We start from the raw sequence: 26,833 nt of genomic DNA, 5'->3' as shown, positions 1-26,833 counted from the left end.
TAGGGTTATGCTGATCTATATTTATTGAGGAATACTAATTAATTTTGTAGAATTTATTTTTATTATTTATACACGAATATTTTCGTATGTTTTTTAAATTGTTTGAACTACTTAATATTTCAATTTAAAATACCACGACTAATCAAACGGGGGAGCATAAATTAAAGTTTTTAGTTAAATTAACTCAGTAATATTTGATAGAAAACCAAATGGGGCTCTTAATATTTGATTGTTAATTAGGTAATTATAATGTCCTTAGGAAATAGTAATAAAATCGCTTTTTTTCCTGGCAAATTCCATTACGTGAGAATTATATTGTATTGCCAAAACAAAACATTCCCTAGTCCCATACGTACAGAAATTGCAATATTCCCATGATAAAGTGCTACTTCGTTTGACCAAAACATAATCTAGTCAGATTATTCAGATATACATTGTTTTGCCGAAACAAAAATATAATGGAGTTTAATTTGTAGCAACCAATTTTAGCCAGTTATTTAAATATAATTTTGTTTTGTAGTTCCCCAGATATTTTTAATTGTAAATCTAAAAACAAAATCTGGGGAACTACAAAACAAAATTATATTTAAAGAACTGGCTAAAATTGGTTGCTACAAATTCCCAAGTCTTAATATACTTATATTGTATTTAACGAAGGTTTTTGAGTTGAAACCTTAAATTTGCAACTAATTTAAAATTTGACATATTTTGAGCAGTCATGTGTGAGTGAGGTCACTGTACTTATATTTGTTGGGATTAATTCTATACGCAAAAGAGTTTAACCATATAGTTTTGATACGCGTTTGATTAAGTCGCTTGATGACTTAGGCCGAACGTGGTGCCTTGGGTATTAGCCTAGCTGATTATGAAATTTTCTAAGCGCTCAGTATGTGACGCTGTGCTCTATCTCTGCCTAATAAAGTGTTTTCAATCATAAACCTTTCACCTTAAAACGCAGCCAGCCACACGTTAAGTGAACAGCCCTGTGTAAATACGTGAATTACTCTCTTTTTCAATCCTCAGTAGGCGTATTTGTATTATGAAGTGCCTCCTTAGGAATTGAAACAAAACTGACCAATTTCGCTTTGATCTCAAAAGTGCGTAATTTTCCTCTAGGCAACTTGTTTATATACTTTTTCGGCGGGAACACTTTTTTCTCTCGCTTTTTTTAAACGTCTCGCAGGGCCCATTATTTCCCATTGTTAACATTCTAAGGAATGCCGCGGAATAGTTTTCTAGCCTCGCTATTGTCCGCCGACTTGTATAAGATCTCGGAGGGTGTCCCCCTTTTAGATATGCTAAAACCCCGCAGACTCGCTCTCCGCGTTCCATTCTTCCGCGGCCATTCTTATTTCCCTCCTTGTCTCCTCCATGTTCGAGTTGAATATACTTAAACCTTTTTTCGAATAGAATATAATTGGATTCTATACGCCAGGTTTTGTACACCGTTCCGTCCTATACCGCGCTACATTCTGGTTTTGGAGGGTCCGTAGCCTACCCGCGGACGGGATAAACAAAATTGCCCTTTTAAAACCCGTCGAGACCCTCCTCGAGAATCTGTTTTTGACAGAATTGACTCGCGTCCTTTGATGCTATCCTCATTTTTTGATGTTTTTGAAAACCGATATTTACAGGGCTAATACAGATCTGGAAATCCGGGGAAAATCAGGGAATTAGATTGGCGACAGAAATATCAGGGAAATTAAAATTTTTTGTTAAAAATCAGGGAAAGAGTAAAAATTTACATTAAAAAGTTTTTATTATTAAATGATTGATTTTATTACTTATGGCAAATTTATTAATATGGAACCAAGTTAGTTTCATTGACAAATGAGTAACCCTATACCTCTTCATGAAAAGATTGGTTAAGGTATCAAAGACAGAGTTACACTAGATAAGTCTTTGCGAAATCCTAAGATCATTATCTTAAAATATTAGGTGCCCTTGCATCTGGAAAATTCAAGGAAATATCCTCGGAAAAATCTGAAAATGTCAGGGAAATTGGGTTCAATAGTTGTAAGAACCCTGATTAAGTTTTCTAAAGGTCATTTTTAAAGTCGAAAACATTTTGGCACTGAATGCGCTTTATACTATTTTACATTTTGTCTAAATACTTTAAAATTTCTAACGTAGTGTTAAAGTAGCCGATGATTTTGGTGACAATCCGTGCAATTGTTAGGAATAAATTACCATAGGTCATGTGCAGTACAAAACCGACTAAAATGTACTAAAACGTTTTTACACCGCGTCAACCAATAGTTAAAAAGTGTCAAAATCTCCCAAAATTCCCACTAAATTATAGTTTATTTTTTGCTCTCAATTGTTTCTTTTACATAACGTGTCGGTGATAAGTCTTAATGGGAGTAGAAAATAAATCGAAAGGTCATCCGCTAAGACTATTTTTTAACGGTTGTATACTATTGGACCGAATCCAATTGAACCGAAAAGTATTTTCGTTTATAGCCCAACATGGCGGGATTCAGTTGAATGGGAAATTTAAATCTGGTTCGTTTTCACTTCGGGTAGGTTAGTTCAGGTTAGGTTAGTTCATGTTGGGTTGGGTTGGGTTAGGTTATTTTGGGTTGGGTTAGGTTAGTTCAGGTTGGGATAGGTTAGGTTAGGTTAGTTCAGGTTGGGTTGGGTTGGGTTGGGTTGGGTTAGGTTGGGGTTAGGTTAGATATGGTAGCAAACTATTTCACGTCGGGTCTTATCAATGTTATTTTCCAAAATTAAACACGGAAAATATCAAATTTCAAGGGAAAAAGGTCTAAAAATACACGTCGGTACGAAATAATAAATATTTAGTCCAAATTAGATATATTATCGTCACGCGGTTTTCGGTCGATTGGAATTCGGTTGAATGGTACATTCGGACGAATGGGATTTCGCTCCAATGGTCTACAAACGTTTCTAACATAGCTCTAGCTTCTGTCATTCTCCCTTTAAGCGTTCAAAAACTTAATAATATTGCTTAAAAGCTTTGCTAATAACGCGTATATTGCTCAAAAGCGTTGGTATTATCGCGTAGGACGTATCACGTAATTTGGAATGTATCAAGGGGCCTATAAGAATAACGAAACAAACATAACGTCGCTAAAATAATAACGCTTGTGACTGCATAGGGCATGGTCGAGAGGGAAAAGATTTGACACGTCGAATACTCGTCACATTACTGTCGAGAGAGATAGTTTATCCATTGAAGCCTATCTATGTACGCGCGAGGAGGCCAGATATGGGTTGAGGGGGGATAGGTCGTCGTTCTATCGTGTCCCGCGCTCGCTCCCACGGGAGCCAACCAAACAAAACACTTCAAAACAAAGTATCACTGCTTGTCCCGTACGCGCGCGTTATTCGTCGCTCGTCGTCGCGAAAGACAACAATACACTCTGGCTGGCGTATACGTGCTCGCGAATATTGGACATAAACATCGTGTCCGAAATACTCCCCTCCTTGTCCTCCTTTCGCCGCGGTGTCATTACCTAAACACAAAGGCATTTCAATCAAAGGTCAAGTGTAAAGGCTAACCCGCCGCGTTAAAGGTTACGGCTTTTCTTCATTGAATACTAAAAAAAGGTAGGGTGGGATTGCGCTCCTTTTAAATACGGATTAAGAAGAGGTAGTGGGTAGATAAGATAGAGCCGAGGCTTAGTGTCGAGTGAAAGGATAGGGAAGAAGAGCTCAGGCATGGACTAATTAATGTATACACAGGGACGGTCCGCACAACGCTACTCTCTCATAAAATCGGCGACTAAGTCTTGTTAATGCTGTTCCCTCTTTTCCTCCCCCCTTAAGCAAAAGTTAGCCGAGTCAAAACGTCATCAAACGGAAAAACGATGCTGCCCTCTATCTGCAAGTCTTGGAGTCTATCGAGTTGGCGTCTGCTTATGATTTGAAAAACAAACGGTTTTTTTCGTTCATTTGAATAAGGTGTATGATTTAGGAGCTTTAATTTATTTAAGTAGTTTTACAAATTAATCATGAGGAAAAAGCTGTGTGTTTACCCTTCGTGTAAAAGTGATTCGAAGTATTGTCATAAAGAACACACGAAAGATTTCTTTATACCTTTCCTGTTCATCTTTTTCTAAGCCTTGTCCAAAAAATCTTTCATTTACCATTATCGGAATCACTTAAATCCACTTTTTTAATTTTCTTTTTGTCTGGAGAAATTGAGAATAACGTCTCGAATGTATGGGCCGAAAAATTAATATCAATCAATTTAATTGTTAATATAAATGAATTCATTTACCAAACGCATGTGGAGCTTACAACATCGCCGGCAAGGCGACTGTTTTTTTTTGTTCCCTTAAACCTTTCCTCCCGTTTTCATCCCCCTTGACTCAGTTTGTCGTTAGTTCGCACAATCGCCGCTCGAGGGCACATTTAGCAATCGCTAGCCGCTAAATTTCCTATGCGGACCGTCCCTGTGTATATATTAATTAGTCCATGGCTCAGGCATCCACCCCGAAGTAAAGGTGTGGTTCTTTCGCGATGCCGGAGATAGAGGCGAATCGGGATTACGTTTATTATAATACAAGCGCAATTACGTAAGAGATTCGTTACGCGATGCCACCTGGCGTGTGACTCCGGCGGCGGAAAGGGCCATTTTTATTCCTAACCCACAGCGGGGGTCGCAATTACTTAGAACATTGGCAGTTCATTTGCATATTTACGGGCCGAGCGCCCGGAGGGGGGAATTCCCTTTAAGGAAAGGGATCGCCCTATACCGACGACGAGGCGAACTTGGCAGCGCCCGCTGAGCCGCTTATTTCCGACAAAAACACGCGCGACGGAAAGCGAGGTTCGGCATCGCTGTGAGTGACGCGAACGGCGTAAATGAGTCAAAGGCCGCTTTATTAGGCCCCGCGCGTTTCCCCGGATTAATTGGGACGGACATTCCACCGTGTTAACCGTATTTAATTGAATTCCCAAAGGTTAAAGCGGCAAAGGTATACGGGCTTTGAACGCGACATTCCGTCTCAACGCTCGCAAAAATCGTTCCCGGAGAATATAGAAAAGATCAGACGCCTTTATCCCCAAAGATAATGGCATTTTCACTCCCAAATATGAATGCGCGGAAATTCCAGTTTTTGTTTTTGTGCCGCGACCAGACCCGGGGTAATGCTAGCTAAAACAAGCCCCGCTGCGGGTTGAATCTCTCCGAAACAAACCGCATCTACGCCGGTAACTCGTGTATACCATATTAATATATATATAAAAAAAAACAAGAAAGGGGAGTGACTAAAAATGTCTTCTTTTAGTTCCTTTTGTGAGTATCGGGCGGTAAAAGCCGCAGTTGGTGCGTCCGTATAATGAAGTCTCTTTTGTTAAAAAGCGCGCGACTATAACTGGGCTCTAATTAGAATTCCGCGAGCATTGCCTCTCGAACACGACATTCCTAATTGTCATTGCTCCACGATACGATACGCTTAATCAAATCGTATACTCGACGGACGAAGGAGTTTCCACGGCCATAGCGGCTTGGCCCCTACACGCGGTAATTCGTAAAATGGCCTCTCGTGATCCAATTGGCGTAGACCCCGCAACCGGAAATAGAGGCGAGTTTCCGCTAGTTGGTTTACACACGGACGAAGAAAATATGAATAAGGTATGAGATTATTTATATTGGGGAGTCGCGCAATAATAAGACGTTAATAATAGGGGGAATATTTTAATAAAAGGCGCCAGCGTGCGCTGGATATATTTAAGAGTTAGAATGAGCCAGCAACCGTGCGCCGTGCTGGATATATTTCAACATACACTTTAATTAGGAAAAGATTAAAACTTTTGGAAATGGCGGGTTTATACCCCCCCCCTCCCTTTATATATATACGCCTCTTATTGACATTTCGCGACGCGCTAATAAGTTTCTCAAACAACGGTATAATGAGAAAATATCATATATATCGAAGAAAACGCAAAGTTCATATTTATATAGCGCTGCTGGATAATGAAAAATAAGGTTATAAGGCTCGCAAACCCCCCGTGAATAATTTGTCCCGCTGAATTTGATATGTCCTGAGAGAGAGACTAATAGAGCGCGCTCCAAAATTGCTCGATGAAAGTCGTTAGAGGCTGGAAGCTTATACACGCTCTATATTTTGAGAAGGTTTTCTTTAAACAAACATATACGTAAGGCGATAAATTTAACTATATATCGAAATGCTTTTTTCGCAAAGTTTTAAGGTCCGTAAGTTGCTCGGGGCCATTGACTGATTAAAGAGAAGTACTGATTGGGAAATTTTCAATTACTTATTGAAATATAAGTCTACTGAAACTTAAGCCACGGTCACTCAGGGTTCATACAAACCTGGAGAACCTGGAAAACCTGGAAATATCAGGGAAATTTTAAATACTGAATAAAGTAAAATCAAACCACTTTTGCATAGTAAAAATTAAAAGAACATTTTATTTAAAATGCTGGTCACGACTAGTTTCGCTTACCGTTCGGTAGCATCATCAGGTGTGTGAGTGAAAGCGAAACTCGGTTACAATTTCCACAAAGGTCCAAATAATTATTTGGACCTTTGTGGAAATTGTAACCGAGTTTCGCTTTCACTCACACACCTGATGATGCTACCGAACGGTAAGCGAAACTAGTCGTGACCAGCATTTTAAATAAAATGTTCTTTTAATTTTTACTATGCAAAAGTGGTTTGATTTTACTTTATGCAGTATTTTAATGCATAGGGTTAGTTACACTATATTTAAATTTTAAATATTTAACCAAAACCTGGATATATCAGGGAAATTCGTTTGAGTCTGGAAGTGCCTCAATAATTATATATAATATTTTTCGATTAAACGAAAACATACGGTGCTTTAGCACCTGGAAATATCAGGGAAATTTCCAGGAGAAAACCTGGAAATATCAGGGAATTTAATTTTCCAAATGTTGTATAAACCCTGTCACTTAATCGCTTGAAAGTGGATTTCGTGTCTAGTTTATCTCTATTTTATTGGCTAAAACTGGCGTTCAAACCGATTTAAACTGGGTTTTAAAACTGCATTCCGTATACCTCAGTTTACCCTTTTGGTTCCGATAAAGGTTTTGGAATTTTATTTATTACTTATTTTTTTTTACCTTAAGTAAAGTCTTTTCTAGAGACATTTATTGGCAACGCTATTTTTTGTTTACGGAAGTTCCTTAAAACCTCCGGGAGAAGCCGACTTTTCAAAGTTCTATTTGCTGTCCTTAAAAATATCTAAGGCTACCAATTTCGGAAAAGCCCGCTTTAGGGTATAGAGAAGAAAAAAAAAAGCACACCCGTCCTTTTTCGGTATGTAATAATTCGGTACGTGGGAGATAGATAAGGGATTCCCGAAGAGTTCGACCCGATATAGAGACTGTTATACGTCGTAAACTTAACCCATCAAACTGCCTTTGTTTCAAAGTATCGGATAACTTTTAAGCTTCCAGAATAACCCCTACGGTCCAACCTTCCCTTCGAACTTAACAGCATCGCGTTGGAAAGTTTTTTTTAAAAGAAAAAAAAACACGCGTGTTAGGGGATATTTTTCTGTTTAAAAATTAATACTGTTTTCACGAAACACTACTAAAAGCTTCGGTTTTACGTTCCATCAGACTCCCTTACCTTCACAAATTTCTTTCGCGAGGGTAATAAAAACGCGGTTAGCTTTTAGTTTGACCTACAGGATTCCGCGAAGAGCGAGCTCGCGTTGGGTGAACCCGCAAAGACGCCACCGAGGAAGTTTAGAACTGGGGGATTGACTGTACCGTAAAGAAAAGTTGCCAATTCCGTCCTCGCGCCGCGAATAAAACTCCCATAAACTTCGATTTTATTGCCTCAAGTTTTTTTATACTTGAAAGTGGGAAAAGAAAAAAAAGCGCCCTCCCTCGAGGTTAAAATCTCGGGATTATAAAAAAACGGTGGAGAACGATACGCGGTATACCGCTTACGGGACACCTTGGAATGGTTTATAAAGATAAATATATACTTTATATATCCCTGTTTTCTCCCTGTAAAATTACAGTCCCGCAATTCACCTAGACTTTTCGGAGAGTCGACTACCAGGAGTAATTCGAAACACGTACGGTTATTTTTCAAGCGTTAAGCTTCTCCACTTTTTATTCGTTTTTTTTTAAATTAAAGACATTTATTTGTGAAGTAGTGAGGCAAATATTTAAATAAGAAATTTAAGTTTGTAAATTAACCGCGTATTACAATAAATCAAAATATACGTGGTACATTAACTTTATTGAAAGTAATAATGGCAAGGTAATTTTTCTAATATAAGCGGTTATTTACTTATCTAAACAACGACAAAAATATTATCCGATAGGAATATATTTATGGCGGAAAGACGGAAATAACGAAAAATATCGATCCAACCATTGACTTCTTTATTATTTTCCGCTTCCGATATCGTCGTGTTATCTGGCGTGCACTTTGCGTATCTTGTTTGTATGTTTATGGACTCTGTACGGGGGGGATACGCGAAATTGTCGAAAAGGGAGAGAGGTCGACGACGCGATCCGCCTGTGAAAATCCGAACACCCCTCCCGAAATATCGTCCTCGAGCTCTTTGGGTTTTAAAACGCTCCCGTCGCGCGCGCGATATGGGCTTATACGAACGTCAGCCGAAGTCAACCCTATACGATGACCAGTGTTAAAAGCGCGTTTTATACGAGGCTCTCCGGTCTCGGACGACGTCGGATCCGGGAGAATCTCCCCAATCGCCGATAAAAATAAACGTTCGGATAAGCGCGTTATATTATGGCGAATGGAAGAAGCTAGACAAGGTCGTCCAGCCAAAAACGTATACGGCTCGAGCTTTTTTACGACTACTCGGGCCGCTAACGAAGAAGAAGTAGGGAGCTACCGTTTCGCGGGCCGCTCCATTCGCGAACTCAGCTGGCAGGTTGCTCGCTCGCCTCGGACATTGTTTCCAGCTTTTCCGCCGAGCCCCCGCGACTACTATAGACCGGCTCCTTTTTTCCCCCGTCGAACGTGCCTATTGGGCATATCCACGTTACTCGACACTCGTTACCCGTTTGAACTCGGGTTCCCTCCGCTTTCGATAGCGGTGTCTGGTGAGAGTGACGGGATCGACTATAATTCCGAACGTGCCCAGTTTGGGGAATCGAGTCACGTTGTTGGCCCTTCGCTTCATGCATCCTCATTTTATTCTATCCCCCTCCACCTTCATACTTTTTCGCCTCTCTCCTTTTTCGCCTCTCTCTCCCGGGGGGGGGGGGGGGGGTATAAGCTTCATTGGTTCTCTCTCTTTCTCTATCAGAAAGGGGTAAACCATAAATAACCGTCCTTCTTCGGTGCGCTAATTAATTATGCAAATTCGCTCTATTCCCACGTACATTTGCATTCGATTTTTGAACGTTTCTCGCGACGCCCCGTTAAGCTTTCATAGCCATACGTATTCCGCTACTTATACGCGAAGAGAAGTCGCGACGGGGTCTCCGCCGTATATTTTTCTTCGATTTTTAAAAGGCCAACTTCATTTTGGAAAGCTAGTTCAAAATACCCAATCATCGAGCGAAGTCGGACTTCGACTCCCTTAAAGTATCCCCTCCCCCCTTTTTGGTAATTTTAAGCAAACTAGAATTTTAATGACGATTATATACCGGTAAATATTATATTTAATACTCGGGGAAGATGGGTATGGTTTGACCTCCTGACCTTTGGGAAGCCGCGCCTTCGACGAATACAGATAGCCGGCATCAGACTCGCGAATCGGTACAGCCATTACACACACTACGTAGGCGTTTCCGAAGGTACAAAAGCTCTAATTTGTCCCTCGTTTCTTTTTTACCCAGCCGAATACGTGAGAGGTTTATTTTTTAAATTATTAACGTTTTTGGATAAACCCGCGTTCTCTACGGGTAATACTTTATCTTCCGCGGAGAAACTACATAGAAACAAAGGAGAGAAATTTCGTTGTAATTTTTTAAAGAATTCTTCGCGAATATAACAATATGTCTAGACTAATATTTCAACCTTTTTCCCCGCTAAGAAATATGCAAATTTTGACTTCTGTTCTCCGCGAATTTTTTCGTGCCGTATTATTTTTTGGCGTCTTCTGTATTTTAATTTACCGTCATACTTTCGTTACTGTAAATTTAGTAATTTTAAATTCCCCGGTAAAAGTCGCTGCAAGTGGGAGTTAAACGACCGAGCTGCTAATTGTAGCTTTAAAAACGTAGCGTGATGAACCCGTCATTTGACAGTGTAGTGATAAACACTCTATCCTTTTTTTAGCCTTAACAGTAGACTCAAGTAACGCTGGATAAGTTAAAATTTTCTTTCCGTCCTAAGATATTTCAATAGCAAGGTTTGTAGTTTGTTGGCAGAGCTACTGGAAATGCCAAAAATAGTTCGCGTTATAATTTTTTTCTCTCTTTGAAGTCATCGCTCAGGGATTATTCCCTCTTCTCGTTTTGAACATTTGTTGAAAAGCTCGTTTGTAACGTTCTTTATTATATTTTTCCGTTCTTTGCGCGTATACTTCAACTATAGTCAAATGTAACGTTTTCTTTGATAAGCCTTTAATTCGGGATCTGCTTCTACACGCGATTCACCTTTTTTAATATCTAATGTTTCCTCTGTCTTGTTAGAGGTAAAAATATTAAGATTTTTACAGGTTTTGGATTTCTATACACTAAATGAGAAAGAGAAAACACTCTGTTTCGAAGCGTGCTTTTTTAATTAAATATTTTACTGTTTTGAAGTTTCAAACCATGCTTTTTCAATGCAAAAACACGAACTCTTTTATTTTAATGAAATATTTTATTATTTTGAAAGCGCAAAATCTAGAAAACCAATTTCAAGTATATCATTTTCAAATTGAGAAATATAAATATCAATTTGAGCTAAAAATATTTTTAAATTTAAAACCGTTCAATGTAAAACAAGTTGCAGCCTTGGTAGATACCAACTCCTTTGCCCTTAAAGTTTGTTGAAATATTTACCATATTTTCTAGCTAAATTTTTCATTTCAACTGAAGAAATATTTATCTTCATAAACGTTAATAGATAAAGCAAGGTTGGCAAGAGCCAGCCAGACTGGATTAAACCACCCTGGTTTAAGCTGGTTTTAACCACCAAATAAAATCCATGGTTAAAACCACTTTTTTTTTATAAAAAAAATTGAGAAATTAATTAGAAACATTGACAAAACTTAACCTTCACTTTTTGTCGCAAGTAATGAGAGCTAACATATAAGCAAATTAATTTTGCGCGTGAAAATACGCTGCCATGTTAGGGTATAAAAGCGGGTAAATAAGTCTGCTATACCTCACAATGTAAAGGTACTGTCACGCGCAAAAACGTAATTTTTAAATCGGGAAATTTGAGCAATGAGGGCTTGATATAAGCAATTTGATCATTTTTTATTAATGGTTTTAACCGGTTTAAACCACCGGTTACAGCCGGATTTAACCATACTGGATTTTTCAATTTTTAAAAAAGCCGGTTTTTTGCCAACCCTGAGATAAAGTACCAATTTCAATATTAAACGGGAAATATTTCCTAGTAAACTATTTTGTTAAGCATATTGATTAGTCGAGTCGTTATGTAGTTTCAGGAATATTCACCAGGGATCATTCGTATAGCGTATAAGCTATTTGCGCGTGTATTTCCTTGGCCTAAATTCTCGCGTAATTTGCAACAATTATTAATGCTAATTAGAACGTTTAATTTCCTGTTTATTATCATTCCTTGTGGCGTGCTTTATCGCGTTTTAGAAGACTGATTGCGTCATTGCGACGCGAAATTCAACCAATAGAAATTGTTTCTGCTTGAAATATTTCCTTTTGTTTGATGACAAAAGTTTTAATCATTTCAAAGGACACCGCCAAATAGCGTAGCTAAGCATCTTTAAAGATTTTTTTTCAAAGTATGGCGCTGAATATTTGATGTTTATTAACTTAGACCACGGTTTACGGAAGATTGGAATTAAATGAGGGCTTTCGTTTCTAAGCGTATTTTAATTCCGTTGAATTAATAATTTGCGTTTTTCTTTCGCGATTTTTCGGAATGTTTTAAGTAAAGAGCCCAGCTTTCACCGAGTTATTTTTTTCCTATACCCAATTAGGTTCCTTTATGCCCCCCCGAATTCCTATTGTTTAACGGTTGAAAAAGCTTCGAGAAAAGACAGAAAAAAATAAAGGGGGTGTAGAAACTAGAAGGGCACAAAAAATAATCTTATTCCCAATTGATTTGAAAATTAGATTGGCAGTAAAGTGAAAATTTCCACTTTTTTCGGTCTCTTTTTATTTCTTAATATCTCGAAACAAACTGCACCTCCACATCCTACTCGTATATAAAAAGTCAAAAGTCGTCCCCGTAGGTGGGGTATAAAGCCCCCTTTCACTTTCTTTTTTAAAGGAAAAACTCTTTCCCGAGATTGAGGTATTAATAATAAAAGAATAAAAAATCAATATGATTTTTTAAACATATTATTTTTGGTTCGCAGTTTTTTCGCTTTCCCAAAGCACGAAATCTAGGCTTTGCACACGCAGAGAGAAAATATTTAAAGAAAATTAATGCCCGGTTTTAGCGCGTTTAAAGGCGCTGATATTGTCGTTTCGAACTGAGAGAAACTGTGCAATTGGTATATTCGCTTTAAGCTGAATTTCGACTCTACTATATAAACAAACCGAGCTAAAAATAAGGCGTTATGTGATTTAAAGTATATCGTGTGTAATAGTGTAATTGAATAAAGCGCGATATTATATGTAAATTTAATACGAAGCTCCCTATATTTCCTAATATTTGAAGATGCCGGCTTATTTCGAGAGAAAAAATAAGGTCCCGGCCCTTACTCGTACATGGGTAGGGTAAATATATTTTTCATCTCTATAGAGTCATTTTCTTGTTCTTTCCGGAACTTTAATCTAGAACCGTGTTCAAAAAAGCGGGGAATTTTTTTGTCGGTCTCTGAAAACGGGGGTCGCGCTCATCCATACGCGAAGCGTCTAAAAAGGCCGGGTTTGTTCCTTATATTTAGAACGACTATCATCTAATTACCAGGGGTAGATTCATCCTCTGTTATTTGCCAACTCTCCCGTGTCTACGCTACATAGTCGCCCTCGCGTCCGTTCCCTATACGCCATTCCCCGCCTTGGACTCGACTGTCAGTTGAGAGTCTCGATTTGATAAAAGTAGGGAGTCGCCCCTGCATAATGATACTTAAAAAGTCCTTCACATTTCAGAAAAGAAGAGAGACACAAGCTACTATTATTAAAGTACCCACTTTTTTTTCTTCTTCTTTCTGGTATAGATGAAAACTGCGCTTCTCCCTTCTGGCTTTCTACGCTGAAAGACAAGAATGCCGGTAGAGGGGATACGCAAACGCGTAAACGTAGGATACGTACGACTATAGGAGAGGAATATAAAACAAGATGCTCGAGCCACCATATTGACGTTTCACCCCGGCTGACAACTGATTAAGCGGAAGTGTGGTAAGCAATTCGATTATTTATTATCTACGTCGGGGCCAGGGGTATGCCCAAATTGTCGTCATTTTTAGTTTATTAGCTAGTAGTTATTTTTAGTAAAAATAAAAATCACAAAAATTAGGTGAATCTCCAACTTGGAAATGGTGATCTCGACCTTCAAAAAAATGGTTATTTTGAAAATAAAGTGAAATTTAATTGTATAAAAAAAATTTAGATCGATCTGGACTTTGATTTCGATCTTTCAAATTTCAAACTTGGACAACAACTGTGAAATATTATCGTTTGTTGTAATCCAAATTGTAAGAATTTAAGAGGTTCACGATATTTTAGATTTTTACCCTGGCGAGGAAAAAGTCAAATTCATCCCACTCCTCGTTCATTCGAAATTTGGCATCCCTCAAATTTTGGGATGAAAAAAAAGGGGGGGGGGGCATCGTCGGTAAATGCTCACCCGTCAATCCTCCGAATCCAAATGTCAACCTTCGAAATTTTTGTTATTGAAAAAAGTGACAAGTTGATTGCTTTAAAACGTGTCTTTAACGTTTTAAACGTAATTTCATCTCCCCCCTCTCATCTTTATACCTTAAAGCGACGTTTAACGGGGGCTAAATCGGAGTTTGTTGTCATTCCGGCTTCTTTGGCTTCAATCCGCGGACGCTCCCCCGAATCAATTCGATTCTCTTCCATAGGATCGATTATTTCGGTGATTTTCGACGGAGCTTAATTATAGGCCCGTTCTTTTAAAAACTCACTTTTGATTATAGGATTGGCGGATTCCATAAACAAACAGAAGTAAAAGATTTCCACCTTTCTCGTTTCTTTCTTTTCCTGGAGGCGAGAAAACATGTTTTTACATTTTCGTATATCGACGCTACGCCTCGTATTGATTTTACGCTCGAACACTTTTCCCCGAAGCCTCGGTCGCGGTGTCGTCTGCTATTTTTTTATCGCGTACTTTTATTTACTTAAGTCTCTAGCCGTCCAAATTGGCCATTGTACACCTCCCTACACGCCTTAACACGCGACGTGACGGCGCCGCGCAATCAATTTTAAGGTACGCCTTACCCTCTTCTCTACCTTTATTAGTAACGCCTTCGAAGGCGTTAATTATAATAATGTACGGTGATTTTCTCAGGCTGGCAAATGTATAAACGTCAAGAATTAAGATGGGAAACAACGTTGGTCTCGCCTATAATTTCTCTATCTTGACGGATTTCGAACGCGTTCCCCACTTATTCGACGAAATTAACGCCTGACTTTGCATTTGCTCTATTAAGAGACCCATAGGCGTCCGAGATAGGAATCTCCAACCCTATATATAGACAGAACCCCCCCGTTGAATTGGTAACGCCCGCGTATACAGTAAACCGCGCTTTATCGATTTGCCAAGGATATATGGGCCTCGGGGAGGTATCCCCCGTCCTATTTCTACATTCTAATACGAATAATTAGGCGTCAGGTGAAAATTATCGTGATTGAATTATTATTAAAGTTGAAAGTTTCGGAGGAAGGGGGCTTGAACTCTTCGAGACACGGCTTGCCTGTATCTCTGGTAACGCGTGAAATTCCTCGAGTTCTTTTCTTCGTCTCGATTCGTGCCTTTTAGTGACGCGCCACCGCTTTTGGTCGGACGTCTTACTCAATTAAGCCCGAAACTTTGGGATTTTCCCGCCGACTGATATAGTTGGCCAGATTCGAATTTAATTATTTGGACTTTAAGCGGTCGGCTTTCTATTAATGTCCGATGGGCTCGTCTATCTCTGGCTCTCAGGATTCCCATAGAAGACTCCCGAAGGGAAGTTACGACTCGGGCTCCGATTCTTCGTCCAGAGGCGCTCGGAAATAATTAAAATCCGTCTTTGCCCGAAATCTTCTCGTAATTTCGGAAGCCTCGTAATTGCCCCGATGCCCGTTCGAGATGACTTAATTTGTACGCGAGTATCTTCTCTTATTTTCGCTCCGACCGTATTAAAGGCGGCTCAAACTTATCCGTTAAATTTCCCAGAATCAGATTTCGTGTACATATATTTTATTCTTTTTATTTTAATGCCCTTAAACCAAAATTAATATTTCATATTTTGTCAATTTAATTATAATAACAACAAATAACGATAACAAATCGGGGAAAATATTATTTGTTGGAGATTTTAAATATCTCGGGTTGGAATATGTAAATGTATAGCTCAAATATTTGCGCTCATTACGCAAAGTTTACAGTTCTCTTTATTTTATTTGGGGATAGTTAAATTAATGGTCGTCTAGATTCTTTTATCTCAAAATCACTTAAGTTCATCCTCAATCCGCGACGCGTAAAAAGGCTCGTCACAAAAAGTACAATTTGAAGGTGCCTCCTCGCGCAAATATCAAATCATTTTGAGGGACGTGGAATCCACTTTGGCGAAAGCGCTACTCCAGTTCTTTTGTCGAAATTAATTTCGACCCTGTTAGTTGGTTCCATCCGTATCGAGTCCCCGTAAGTACAGCGTGTTCTCCAACTTTGACCCGAGAGGAACTGGATGGAGGGTTATCCTCTCTTTTTTTCTCAGACCCTCGAACTTATACAAAATACCACCACTAGAGTGTGGTATACGAGGAAAATTGAGCTTTGAATCATTAAGCAGATCCGCGCTCTCTCTCTCAATCGGCCAAAGAATGCCTTCGCCGCTGTTGCTGCTGAGTTCGCGGCCCTTTTCCGTCTGTGGCTCGAGTACTTTCGGCAGGGTGGAGGTTATAGTCCGAGGCACGATTAGTTGAACGCGCGGTCGAAGCCGGGGAACGGGGTGGAGTCTGCGCGGAGGAAAGAAACCTCCATAGCGGAGTGCGGAATAAATATCCGCGTTGTAAGTATGATGAGCGAATGATGGAATGAAGACGGGTCTCGGGGAGAGTTAATAATAGCTTCGAAAGTTTCCACGGCGTTCTCCGCGTAATATTTGAAGTGTAGAATTTGTTCCAATGACTAGGTGGATTGCCCTATCGAGCGACGAGCAAATTGCCTTTCCTCGCGACGGGACGATGTACTTTACCCGGCGTGGTACAGTTCCAGCCCGATAAGGACCATCTGGAGAGGCTATTTCCGGCGGAAACTCGATACCCCCGTATTCGAGGCGCTTTCTTCCCGGAGTCGCTTCTTTAATCATGACGATATTTTTTATCATATAAGCGACAACCTCCTCCACTTTGGCCATTTTGTCGAATTGAGGTGGGGTGGGGGGTCATTTTGTTTGAGGTTATATAGCGAGCCCAATGTCCCGACTGTCAGTTTTCGCCTCCCGCCTTTATAACTGTTTATCTTGTTTTGCCGGTTTGCCCGTAATAACCCCTTGTTGGCTATGAACTTGACTCCCGTCCATTAATGACTGCCCGTTCTCGATGCTATTATAGTCCTCGGGTTGTTCCGTACGCGCTATGAAATTGTGATTCGAGCTTCCCCGTTTAATATTTCTCGTTTCTACAGTCCCCGACTATAAAAGCTCTCGCCGTGATATATGTCAATAAGGATCGTGTTATTATAATATGTATTTTTTTAAAGCGGAGGGAGCTCTGGAAAGAAGCGTGATTTTACGGCCGCACACTTTGGCGACGCAGAAACGATATCCTCGCAGCTTCTCTCTCTCCGTCTTCGCGTTGTTGATTTTTTTTATCGAATGCATTAAAATGTTTTACATTATTAATGGTTTGGGTCCATTTCTGTAGGGGCGTCCGCTGTCTGCCACTTTCCCTTCCCTTTCCGTGTACAGACTGTTAGCTTTGTTTGGTACCGTCGATTTAATCCATTAGGTAAAATCTGGGTTTGTAGGCTTTTGTTTTTAATCAATAAAGCTACGATAGGCAATGTTTACCGTTAATATAAAAGCGTTGTTTCCTTATTAATCGCCGTGTTTGTCCATCTTTTGACAAGGATAAGCTCCTTTAATAGACGTAATTTCCTCTCCTCCCTCTTTACGAATGACCCCCTCTGTACGGTGCGGTGGCGCCCCCTACACGCTGGCGTCGCCGTTGAAGCGAATTTTTCATACCTCGTATCTTTTAATTTTGCAAATTAGGTCGTATAGCGATTTTCGCCGTCCCCCCGTTTATTAGGGAATTATTAAAAGAGTAGAGGGCTTTTCACGCGCGCCCTGAGAGAGAGATCTCCGACCCCCCCTCGGCCAGAAGCGCGTGGAGTAACTCTTTTCGCGAGAGTCGCGCCTGGAATCTTAAAAGGCGACCGAGCATTTGGCGTAAAAGCGAGCTGGCTTCCCAGCGTACCAAAGTCGCCCAAAGCCCGAGAGACGCTCCTCTTTCCAGTCCCCGCGGAGAGTTTCCCGCGTAGAAATTAATTAGTTCCTACGTGCGTGCGCGCGCGTGCCGGGTTACCATAGAGACTTCGGTGGCGCGCTCTGGCGGGCTGAAAGAGACGATACTTTATAGGCGAAACTTTGTTGACTGCCATTTCCTACGCGTAAGTTTCCCGTTCCAATTTATCTTTCTCCTCCGCGAGTCGGCCATTCTTTCCGTTTGATACTTTTTGCACGCGGAAATCGCGTGTCGGGGAAGTGCGCGTCCGTGTTTATATAGATCCTTATAACGGTATCGGACTTAAAGCGCTCGCGGAACCGTTATCGCTTTAAATTTCCCTCCGTACAATAATAAAATGAAATAAACCAAAGGCTTCTGATAAACGTAATTTGAAAATGCGCGTAAATCTCTGTAGCGTTTTAACTGTGGCTATTACGAAATTCCGCCTATTTATAGCTCGTATGATAGCGGATTCGGGTTGGCTAAATCTCGAAGGTACGAGGGTGAGAACGTTACCCCCTGACCCGACGTGGCAGTCCGGTATCGTCTTCCATTGTCGGAGACACCTAGCGAGCTAGCGCTCTCGCACGCGACGGGCACGAACAAACGGGTTTAGCACGCGATCAAAATGTAATATTGTTGTCAACAGTTAATTCCTTTCCGATACGCGACCAAACCCTTTTTTATTTTTTTCTCTTCTCGTAAGTCGGCCCAGTAATACCGCCGCCCGCGCTTTGATCGACTGTTCGTCGCTATTATTTATAGATCTTTTTATCGTTGACGTAAGATACGTTTGGGCCCGTCGACAACAATGGCCTCGACCCTATCCGCGCGTGGAAGGATAAAATTGCCATCACCGAAATAGAGAGAGATTTCGTCGTTTATACGGGCGCATTCGTGACCCCGTTGTGTCGGCGCAAAACGAACGATGATTGACCGCGGAGTTTTAGGTCGCGATACCCAGCCGGCCTCGATTTATCCGGACAATCGCTCAGCTTCTTAATAATATATCGATAATTTAGCGTAATTATTCTCGCCGATTTATCGCCCGTGAAAGGTTTATCGTAACGTCCTTGACTCGACCTTCCCGCGTTCTTAGGTACGTCCACTTTAGAACGGCATCGGAAAGCCTATGTGATGACGATTTAATTCATTTCCTAGCGGGGGCACTTACCGCAAACCGAGCTTTATCATAAAGGACAACACTTATCTTGGCCGCTTCGTGTTTGTCTCGGCACGTTAGAATAATAAATAGCCGGGTCTAAAATTGGCCTACTCGAGCGCCTGTAGAAATACCGCAACAGCGGCTATGTAAATAAGGGCCAGTCACGTCGCTAGCCCCCCCCCTCGGGCCTCCCCCGCCGCCTTCGACCCGGGCTTAATTGTTCCCGCACGGAATCACAACGTTAAAATTTCGGGGCGAGTGAGAAATTGAATTTTGCAGCGGCGAAACGTCGAATTAATATTTCATAAACTCGCGCGCGCGGTTCGCTTACTTATTACCATTTCTGCAACATTAACCGCTTAATGGACGAATCGGTATAACTATTTATTTCCCAAGGTCTCGTCTCGGCTAATACCTCGCCGAAGACGCTTCGCTGGCGAACCTAGAGAGCACTGGCCGACGCTACAGCGGACTTCACCCTGTCCCGCGCCCTCGTACGCGGTGATCAGCCTAGGGCATTGAAAAACAAACTACGAAGGAGGATGTAGCCGAGTTAAAAATATTTTGGGCCGCCGCGATGCGAACATCGTGACAGGATGGTCAAGGGAGACGTAGCCTTCTTACGGAATACGTTAAGAAAATGATTGTGGGAGAGTTTTCACGAAGAGACGTACGCGAAGAAGAGATCGTGACCCGCCTCCCCCGAACCGCCACCGCCGCCGCCCCCATCGCCACCGGGAGCAACTTCTCCAACGTCTAATACCTTATAATAATAATAAACAAGATTTTGTTCACTATCCTTCTTCTCGAGAAGAGATCCCATATCCTCCAGACGTCATTTGCATCAAATTTAGGAAATTCGTGCGAAACCCTTGAAGAATTCTCGACATTGGGCCTAATGACCTTCGTCTGTTATTACGGGGGTCGGCTTTCAATCATTTCAGACAATGTCTGCTAGTAATTGTTTTTGTTATCGAATATTGAAAGTTCTAATTATCACTTGGGTTCGGTCGAATTAATTTGTCTGTTTGCCCGTTATCAACGTGACTACTTTTAACCTTTTCGCTTCGATGAATATTTCAAACAGCCGTTAAAATTTACCTATTCGTATTCGCGTTATTATTAAAGGCATACGGTTGGACAATTATATTTATTAAATGGACGTAACAACATAAACGTACGTTTAGATGGGGCCACATCATTCGTAATTTTACCTTTTAGAACCCTGTTGGTACATGTGTAACGCTCATTTTTAAAAGTGTTATTTAAAGATTAGTGTTATTTAAAACTTATTGCATTTAAAATATTTCCTATTTAGATTAGCGTTATTTAAAACTTATGACATTTAGTTTTTAAGTCCCTTTTATATTTTTCAATTTCTTACGGGTGTCCAAGTCGTAAAAGGGTATCATTAGTATTTTTCTTGTAAAATGTATTATTGTTGTCCGTGTAAAATATCGTATCCTCTCTACATGTGGCTCTCCCCTAACCAGCGTTCGGTGCTAGGAAAACGCGCACATCTTGACTCATCCATTGTGCGCTATAACCCCTCTCTCTCTCTCTCTCTCTCTATTGTTAAATACTCGGCGTCGTATCGTAAATGACTTAGAGATGCGCGCTCTCTATTGTACGGCGTTCGGGCATCTATAGTAAACTATTGAAAGAAGTGTTACTTCAAACGGCCACCTTTAAAAATAAAAACTACAACCACGTGTACCCTTCCCGAAAGACACGTGGCGACATGTGGTACCGTCGTGCGACCTTCTTCCTGGGAAAGACACCAGATGATTTCATCTTTCTACTTTTATACACGAGCCTTCTACAGCCAATAATCTTCAAGCCAAGTCGCCTACTCCAAGCTACCCTTAACCTTTTAACCTCTCCAATAAGATGCCACCAAATGTCAGTTTCCGTAATTAAACCACGCCTACTGAAATGGTGCTGAACAAAACCAGGGAGTTAGAGAGATTTGAGGTCAGACAGAGAGATGGAGTGAGTCCTCAGAGGCCTGAGTAAGTCCTCAGGGTCCTGAGTGACGGAAGAGCCGGAGGTCGGACAGAGCCAGAGACCGGACCGAGCCAGAGACCGGACAGAGCCAGAGGTCGGACAGAGCCCGAGATCGGACAGAGCCGGAGAGCGGACAGAGCCGGAGAGCGGACAGAGCCGGAGATCGGACAGAGCCAGAGATCGGACAGAGCCAGAGATCGGACAGAGCCAGAGACCGGACAGAGCCAGAGACCGGACAGAGTCAGAGATCGGACAGAGCCAGAGTTCGGACAGAGCCAGAATTCGGATCGAGCCAGAGTTCGGATCGAGCCAGAATTCGGATCGAGCCAGAGTTCGGATCGAGCCAGAGAGTGGGCCGAGTTAAAGAGCGGACAGAGCCAAAGGGTTAGGGAGACCCAAACGAGCGACGTTGAACGGCACCAGACCGTTTCATCAATCGGTGAGCGAAAGCCACAGGCTTCAAACTATTGTTATAAAGAGAGAGAGCCCGCGTATCCCCCCCCCCCCGCGTATTTCGTGTTTTTGCATGCTTATTGTTATTATTATTAAGTGTTTAAGTATTTTATTGTTATTTGTATTGTTATTATTATTTTGGTTTATAATATACAAAACCGTTTGGACACCCGTACTCTCGTTATATATTTACCTATATCATACCCCTAGACATTCTTGAACCCGGTTACTTAACGTTAAGGTTGTTTTTCACGAGATTCCTTCTACTTTGCTAACGCTAGGGAAACCAATAGACACGTTTAATCGTCCTCTAGAAATTAGCGTTGCATTCTGGGGGTCCGTCCGGGATCGTTATAAAAGGGTTTCCCAATTCTAGAAGGTTTCCGTGAGGAGTTTCCATTGTTTGATTTTGTTTTTGGTTTTGAAAATTTGGGTTTATGAGCAATCTGGATAGTGATTCTGTTTTTGAGGCCTTTTTCTGTGTAGACTGCATCCCTAGCTTGGGTAAATTCCATAGTTGTAGTTCCTGTATTAGAGCATATCAAACCCTAGAACGCCAAGAGAGGTATAACAAATTTCCCCACTTAAGAGAGAATAGTTCTCTCGCTCCTACTCTCCCAATTGGCAGGTAACCCCAAACCAAATACTGCCGAGGGTCACTTGTTAACTGCTTTGGTTAACAAATTACAGGCGCTCAAAGCTAACCTGCCAAATAAATAGCAGTAGACCCAGACAAAGTAAAATCTATTAGAGAGTACCCCCCCTCCCAGAAATGTAAATCAAGTTCGGAGATTTTTGGGAATGGCTACGTATTATCGCAAATTCATCCCTAGTTTCGCGAAAATGGCGGAGCCAGTCACGCGGCTATTGCATAAGGATAGGATTCATAGGTGGGCGTGGGAAGTTGATCAGGAGCTGGGCTTCAATCTGCTGAAAACTGCTTTATCGACGACCCCTATCCTAATGACCCCGAGGTATGATTTTCCATTTTCGGTTAGGACGGACGCGTCCGACGTCGGAATAGGAGGTGTTTTAAGTCAAAATATCAACGGAAAAGAAGGGGTAATTCAATACTTAAGTCGCGCCCTTAGCACGGGTGAGCGGAAATATTCTACCACCGAAAGGGAATGCCTAGCGATAGTTAACACCTCACGAGGACGTTCGGTCTTGGGGAGGGAGGAGTGTAACGCTCATTTTTAAAAGTGTTATTTAAAGATTAGTGTTATTTAAAACTTATTGCATTTAAAATATTTCCTATTTAGATTAGCGTTATTTAAAACTTATGACATTTAGTTTTTAAGTCCCTTTTATATTTTTCAATTTCTTACGGGTGTCCAAGTCGTAAAAGGGTATCATTAGTATTTTTCTTGTAAAATGTATTATTGTTGTCCGTGTAAAATATCGTATCCTCTCTACATGTGGCTCTCCCCTAACCAGCGTTCGGTGCTAGGAAAACGCGCACATCTTGACTCATCCATTGTGCGCTATAACCCCTCTCTCTCTCTCTCTCTCTCTATTGTTAAATACTCGGCGTCGTATCGTAAATGACTTAGAGATGCGCGCTCTCTATTGTACGGCGTTCGGGCATCTATAGTAAACTATTGAAAGAAGTGTTACTTCAAACGGCCACCTTTAAAAATAAAAACTACAACCACGTGTACCCTTCCCGAAAGACACGTGGCGACATGTGGTACCGTCGTGCGACCTTCTTCCTGGGAAAGACACCAGATGATTTCATCTTTCTACTTTTATACACGAGCCTTCTACAGCCAATAATCTTCAAGCCAAGTCGCCTACTCCAAGCTACCCTTAACCTTTTAACCTCTCCAATAAGATGCCACCAAATGTCAGTTTCCGTAATTAAACCACGCCTACTGAAATGGTGCTGAACAAAACCAGGGAGTTAGAGAGATTTGAGGTCAGACAGAGAGATGGAGTGAGTCCTCAGAGGCCTGAGTAAGTCCTCAGGGTCCTGAGTGACGGAAGAGCCGGAGGTCGGACAGAGCCAGAGACCGGACCGAGCCAGAGACCGGACAGAGCCAGAGGTCGGACAGAGCCCGAGATCGGACAGAGCCGGAGAGCGGACAGAGCCGGAGAGCGGACAGAGCCGGAGATCGGACAGAGCCAGAGATCGGACAGAGCCAGAGATCGGACAGAGCCAGAGACCGGACAGAGCCAGAGACCGGACAGAGTCAGAGATCGGACAGAGCCAGAGTTCGGACAGAGCCAGAATTCGGATCGAGCCAGAGTTCGGATCGAGCCAGAATTCGGATCGAGCCAGAGTTCGGATCGAGCCAGAGAGTGGGCCGAGTTAAAGAGCGGACAGAGCCAAAGGGTTAGGGAGACCCAAACGAGCGACGTTGAACGGCACCAGACCGTTTCATCAATCGGTGAGCGAAAGCCACAGGCTTCAAACTATTGTTATAAAGAGAGAGAGCCCGCGTATCCCCCCCCCCCCCGCGTATTTCGTGTTTTTGCATGCTTATTGTTATTATTATTAAGTGTTTAAGTATTTTATTGTTATTTGTATTGTTATTATTATTTTGGTTTATAATATACAAAACCGTTTGGACACCCGTACTCTCGTTATATATTTACCTATATCATACCCCTAGACATTCTTGAACCCGGTTACTTAACGTTAAGGTTGTTTTTCACGAGATTCCTTCTACTTTGCTAACGCTAGGGAAACCAATAGACACGTTTAATCGTCCTCTAGAAATTAGCGTTGCACATGGTGGGGTGGCAGAGTGGTTAGCACTTTCGCCTCGCAGCGAGAGGAGCCGGGTTCGATCCCAGCTTGTGGCACTGGGTGAAAACTCGGAACAACTCCTTCCGCGTTGAGTTTGCAAGTTCTCTCCCCACTGGTATAAGGGGTTTTCCCTCGAGCTCTTCGGTTTCCCCTTCCATAAAAACTTGTTGAGGTGAACGGTAATAGTTAGAGTAGGGAGCTGTTGGCTCGAGTGGCCTGAAGAGCTTGCCACCACCCTCCTACGCAGTGTAACGCGGCCACCTTAATTAAAGGCTTTAAAAGTCACTCGATGACTTAAGCCTAAGGTGGTGTCTTGGGTATTAGCCTAGCTGATTATTAAAAAAAAACCACACAAACCTAACCCATTAGCTATTATAACGAAAGAACCCAATAATTAGACTTCTCTATTGATATCGCGATGCTCGCTTTTATTTCAATATACGGTTAATTAATAGAAAAACGTCGTCGGGTAAAATTTAAATCGCCAAATTTAACGTCGACCGCAACGTGCTGGAGATCCCCCACTATAGAAAAGGACTAAGTTACACTAATTGGCTCCCTTTCATTTTCACATCGCGATTGAAACAGGGGCGTTACAAAGTTGGCAGCTTCTTTTTAGACGAAATTAAAATTAAATTAACGGTTACGACCTAATGACATCAGACACATTTTTTTTTAATACTTTAGCTCAAATAACAAATAAAAAAGTGAGCTTCGAAAATGCACGATGAAAAAACTTTTAATGGGCATAAACAAATATCGGAATTTCGCGTGCTGCTTTCTAATTATCCCGTTTCGCCGCGTGAGTTTTAGCAAAATATAAAAATGCCAAAAGTACAAAAATGCTAGCATCTACAATAGTAAAAAAGCGTAAATCCAAACGTTATCGCGCGTTCAGATAACGTTTCATTAAGAAAAGCTAGACCTATTTAAATATGAGAAAAATAACAAAAATCTATCTCTGCGCCTTCCTCGGAAAACCCCACCGTGCCGTGTTAGAAATGAACAAATATCCTTAAATGGATGGCTCACGAAAAACAACAAACATTATTTTTCTTTTTATTATCGTCTTTTTTAAATATGATGTTTTTCCGTGTTTCGTATGTAGATTAGATTCAGCTGGTACTTCGTTTTAAGGCCGACGACGAGGTGCAGTTGGCTTTTTTTTCAACTTACTTTGAATTGCAGATAGGGTCTCGTAGTAACTCCGAACGGCTCGTGTGTACGAGATCGAAATCCCGCACGAACTCGAAAAGGCGGGGATAGATGGCGGTATATGCGGGCATAGAGTCGCTTAACGTATGTCCTATCAAAAGCCGCGTTATCATCTCTTCGCCTTCTCCGTGTTCCGATGATGGCTAGGAAATTATCCGCTTCTTTTGTATGTGTATATATAAAATTGACGGTCGGGAGACCAGAGGGGGGGACCCTTGCCGAATCGACCTTTTGACCTCTCCCGTATACCCTTATTTTTTCGGGGTGTTCTCCCTTCGCCTCTCTATTTAAGGAAGGCTATGTAAGGTCAACAACACGCTGAGGATTCGTTGCATACCGCAATTTGGAACTTTTTTTTAAATATTTATCCCATTTTTTTAGGGTAGATTATATAGGGGGTGTTGCGATGGTATGTACCTTGTCTTAAGCGCCCATCTCTACTGGGTCAAACGGTCGGAAGGGTTTTGAACTACGCGGGAATAATTTGTTGTTTTTGTCTTACAAATGACCCTAACAACTGTTAAAGGGATTGCCTTTTAGGCCAATCACGTTGCGAAACTTAGGAAAACGCGGTAATCTACTATCAAAAGAGATAAATGCTTAGAATGTAAATTATTTTTCTTCTACAGAACTTAAATTGTATCTGCTTTCGAAAAACTGCCGCAATAAATACTCAAGCGGCGTATTCCAGCCTACGGGTATATTTAGTTTGAAATCCCATTATGAAACGACAAAATGGAACAAACCCTTTTCGGTGTGGGAGCTTTTTTTCTGTGGCAGCGCGCGCTTCTTCAATTTGATTTGTATTTATGCGAGAGGGAAATAAGTAACTTTTCCTTTTCGAGTTGCGGCGTAGTATACTTTTTCCGGTTTCGTCCTTTTATCGCTATTTATAGACGGTAAACAGCGGTAAAAATGCCGCGTGGCCGACCGTGGACTCTATAGTTTCGCTCTAACATTGTTAGTTTGTTGCTTTGGAAGAAGAAATAGTTTCGCTTTAACATGAAGAAAGTCTTCCTTTCCCTTTATAAATGTTTACTATAAATTTGCCCTTCCTTTCGTTGTACGGACGAGCTCCATTTCTAAGCGGAGGAAAACCGCGCTGATTCAGGAAGAAAAGAGAGAGAGCGGGCTCACCCATGGGTAGAAGTAGATATACCTACCGCAGTGTCTTTATCAAAAACCTATTCCCCAGAGATGATAAAAATGAAAGAACGTTTTTCTCGCGCTTATCTCAATCCCGTCGCTTTTTTTTCATTCATTTTTCTACGTGTATATACCGTATAGGAAACTGGAACTATAAAAGGTCACCTGACGGTTTAGTCAAAAGAGGGAAGTACCACGTCTTCGTCGGCGGATAATATTCGGGTTAGGGTGTAGCGGGGTATACTCCGAGAATCTGGATTTATGTTATTTTAAAACCAATTTAATTTTTCCACTCCACTCGGAGGAGCGTTTGCCGTAATTTTCCTCGTATAATCCCCCTGCCCCCCGTTTCGCTCTGCTTTATAAAATATATCTGGGC

General features: G+C 41.3%; 1 protein-coding gene across 5 annotated transcripts in view; it reads left to right on the top strand.

The window, feature by feature from the left end:
* The window catches only part of LOC149932931 (toll-like receptor Tollo), a 113,912-nt gene that overhangs the window by 60,606 nt on the left and 26,473 nt on the right, over positions 1-26,833 (top strand). For 3 of the 5 annotated variants that reach the window (XM_090155187.1, XM_090155186.1, XM_090155190.1), the window contains exon 2: positions 13,258-13,438. The gene's annotated coding sequence lies outside the window, so the exon portion shown is untranslated. Of the gene's footprint in view, positions 1-12,789; positions 12,815-13,051; positions 13,139-13,257; positions 13,439-26,833 lie in introns of those variants that run through there. The other 2 variants (XM_090155189.1, XM_090155188.1) reach the window with 2 other exon arrangements.

Source organism: Leiobunum rupestre, chromosome 8, assembly GCF_980474605.1.
Source record: "Leiobunum rupestre chromosome 8, qqLeiRupe1.1.hap1, whole genome shotgun sequence".
Classification (NCBI taxonomy): Eukaryota; Metazoa; Arthropoda; class Arachnida; order Opiliones; family Sclerosomatidae; genus Leiobunum; species Leiobunum rupestre.
This window is presented reverse-complemented; position numbering and strand designations above follow the sequence as displayed.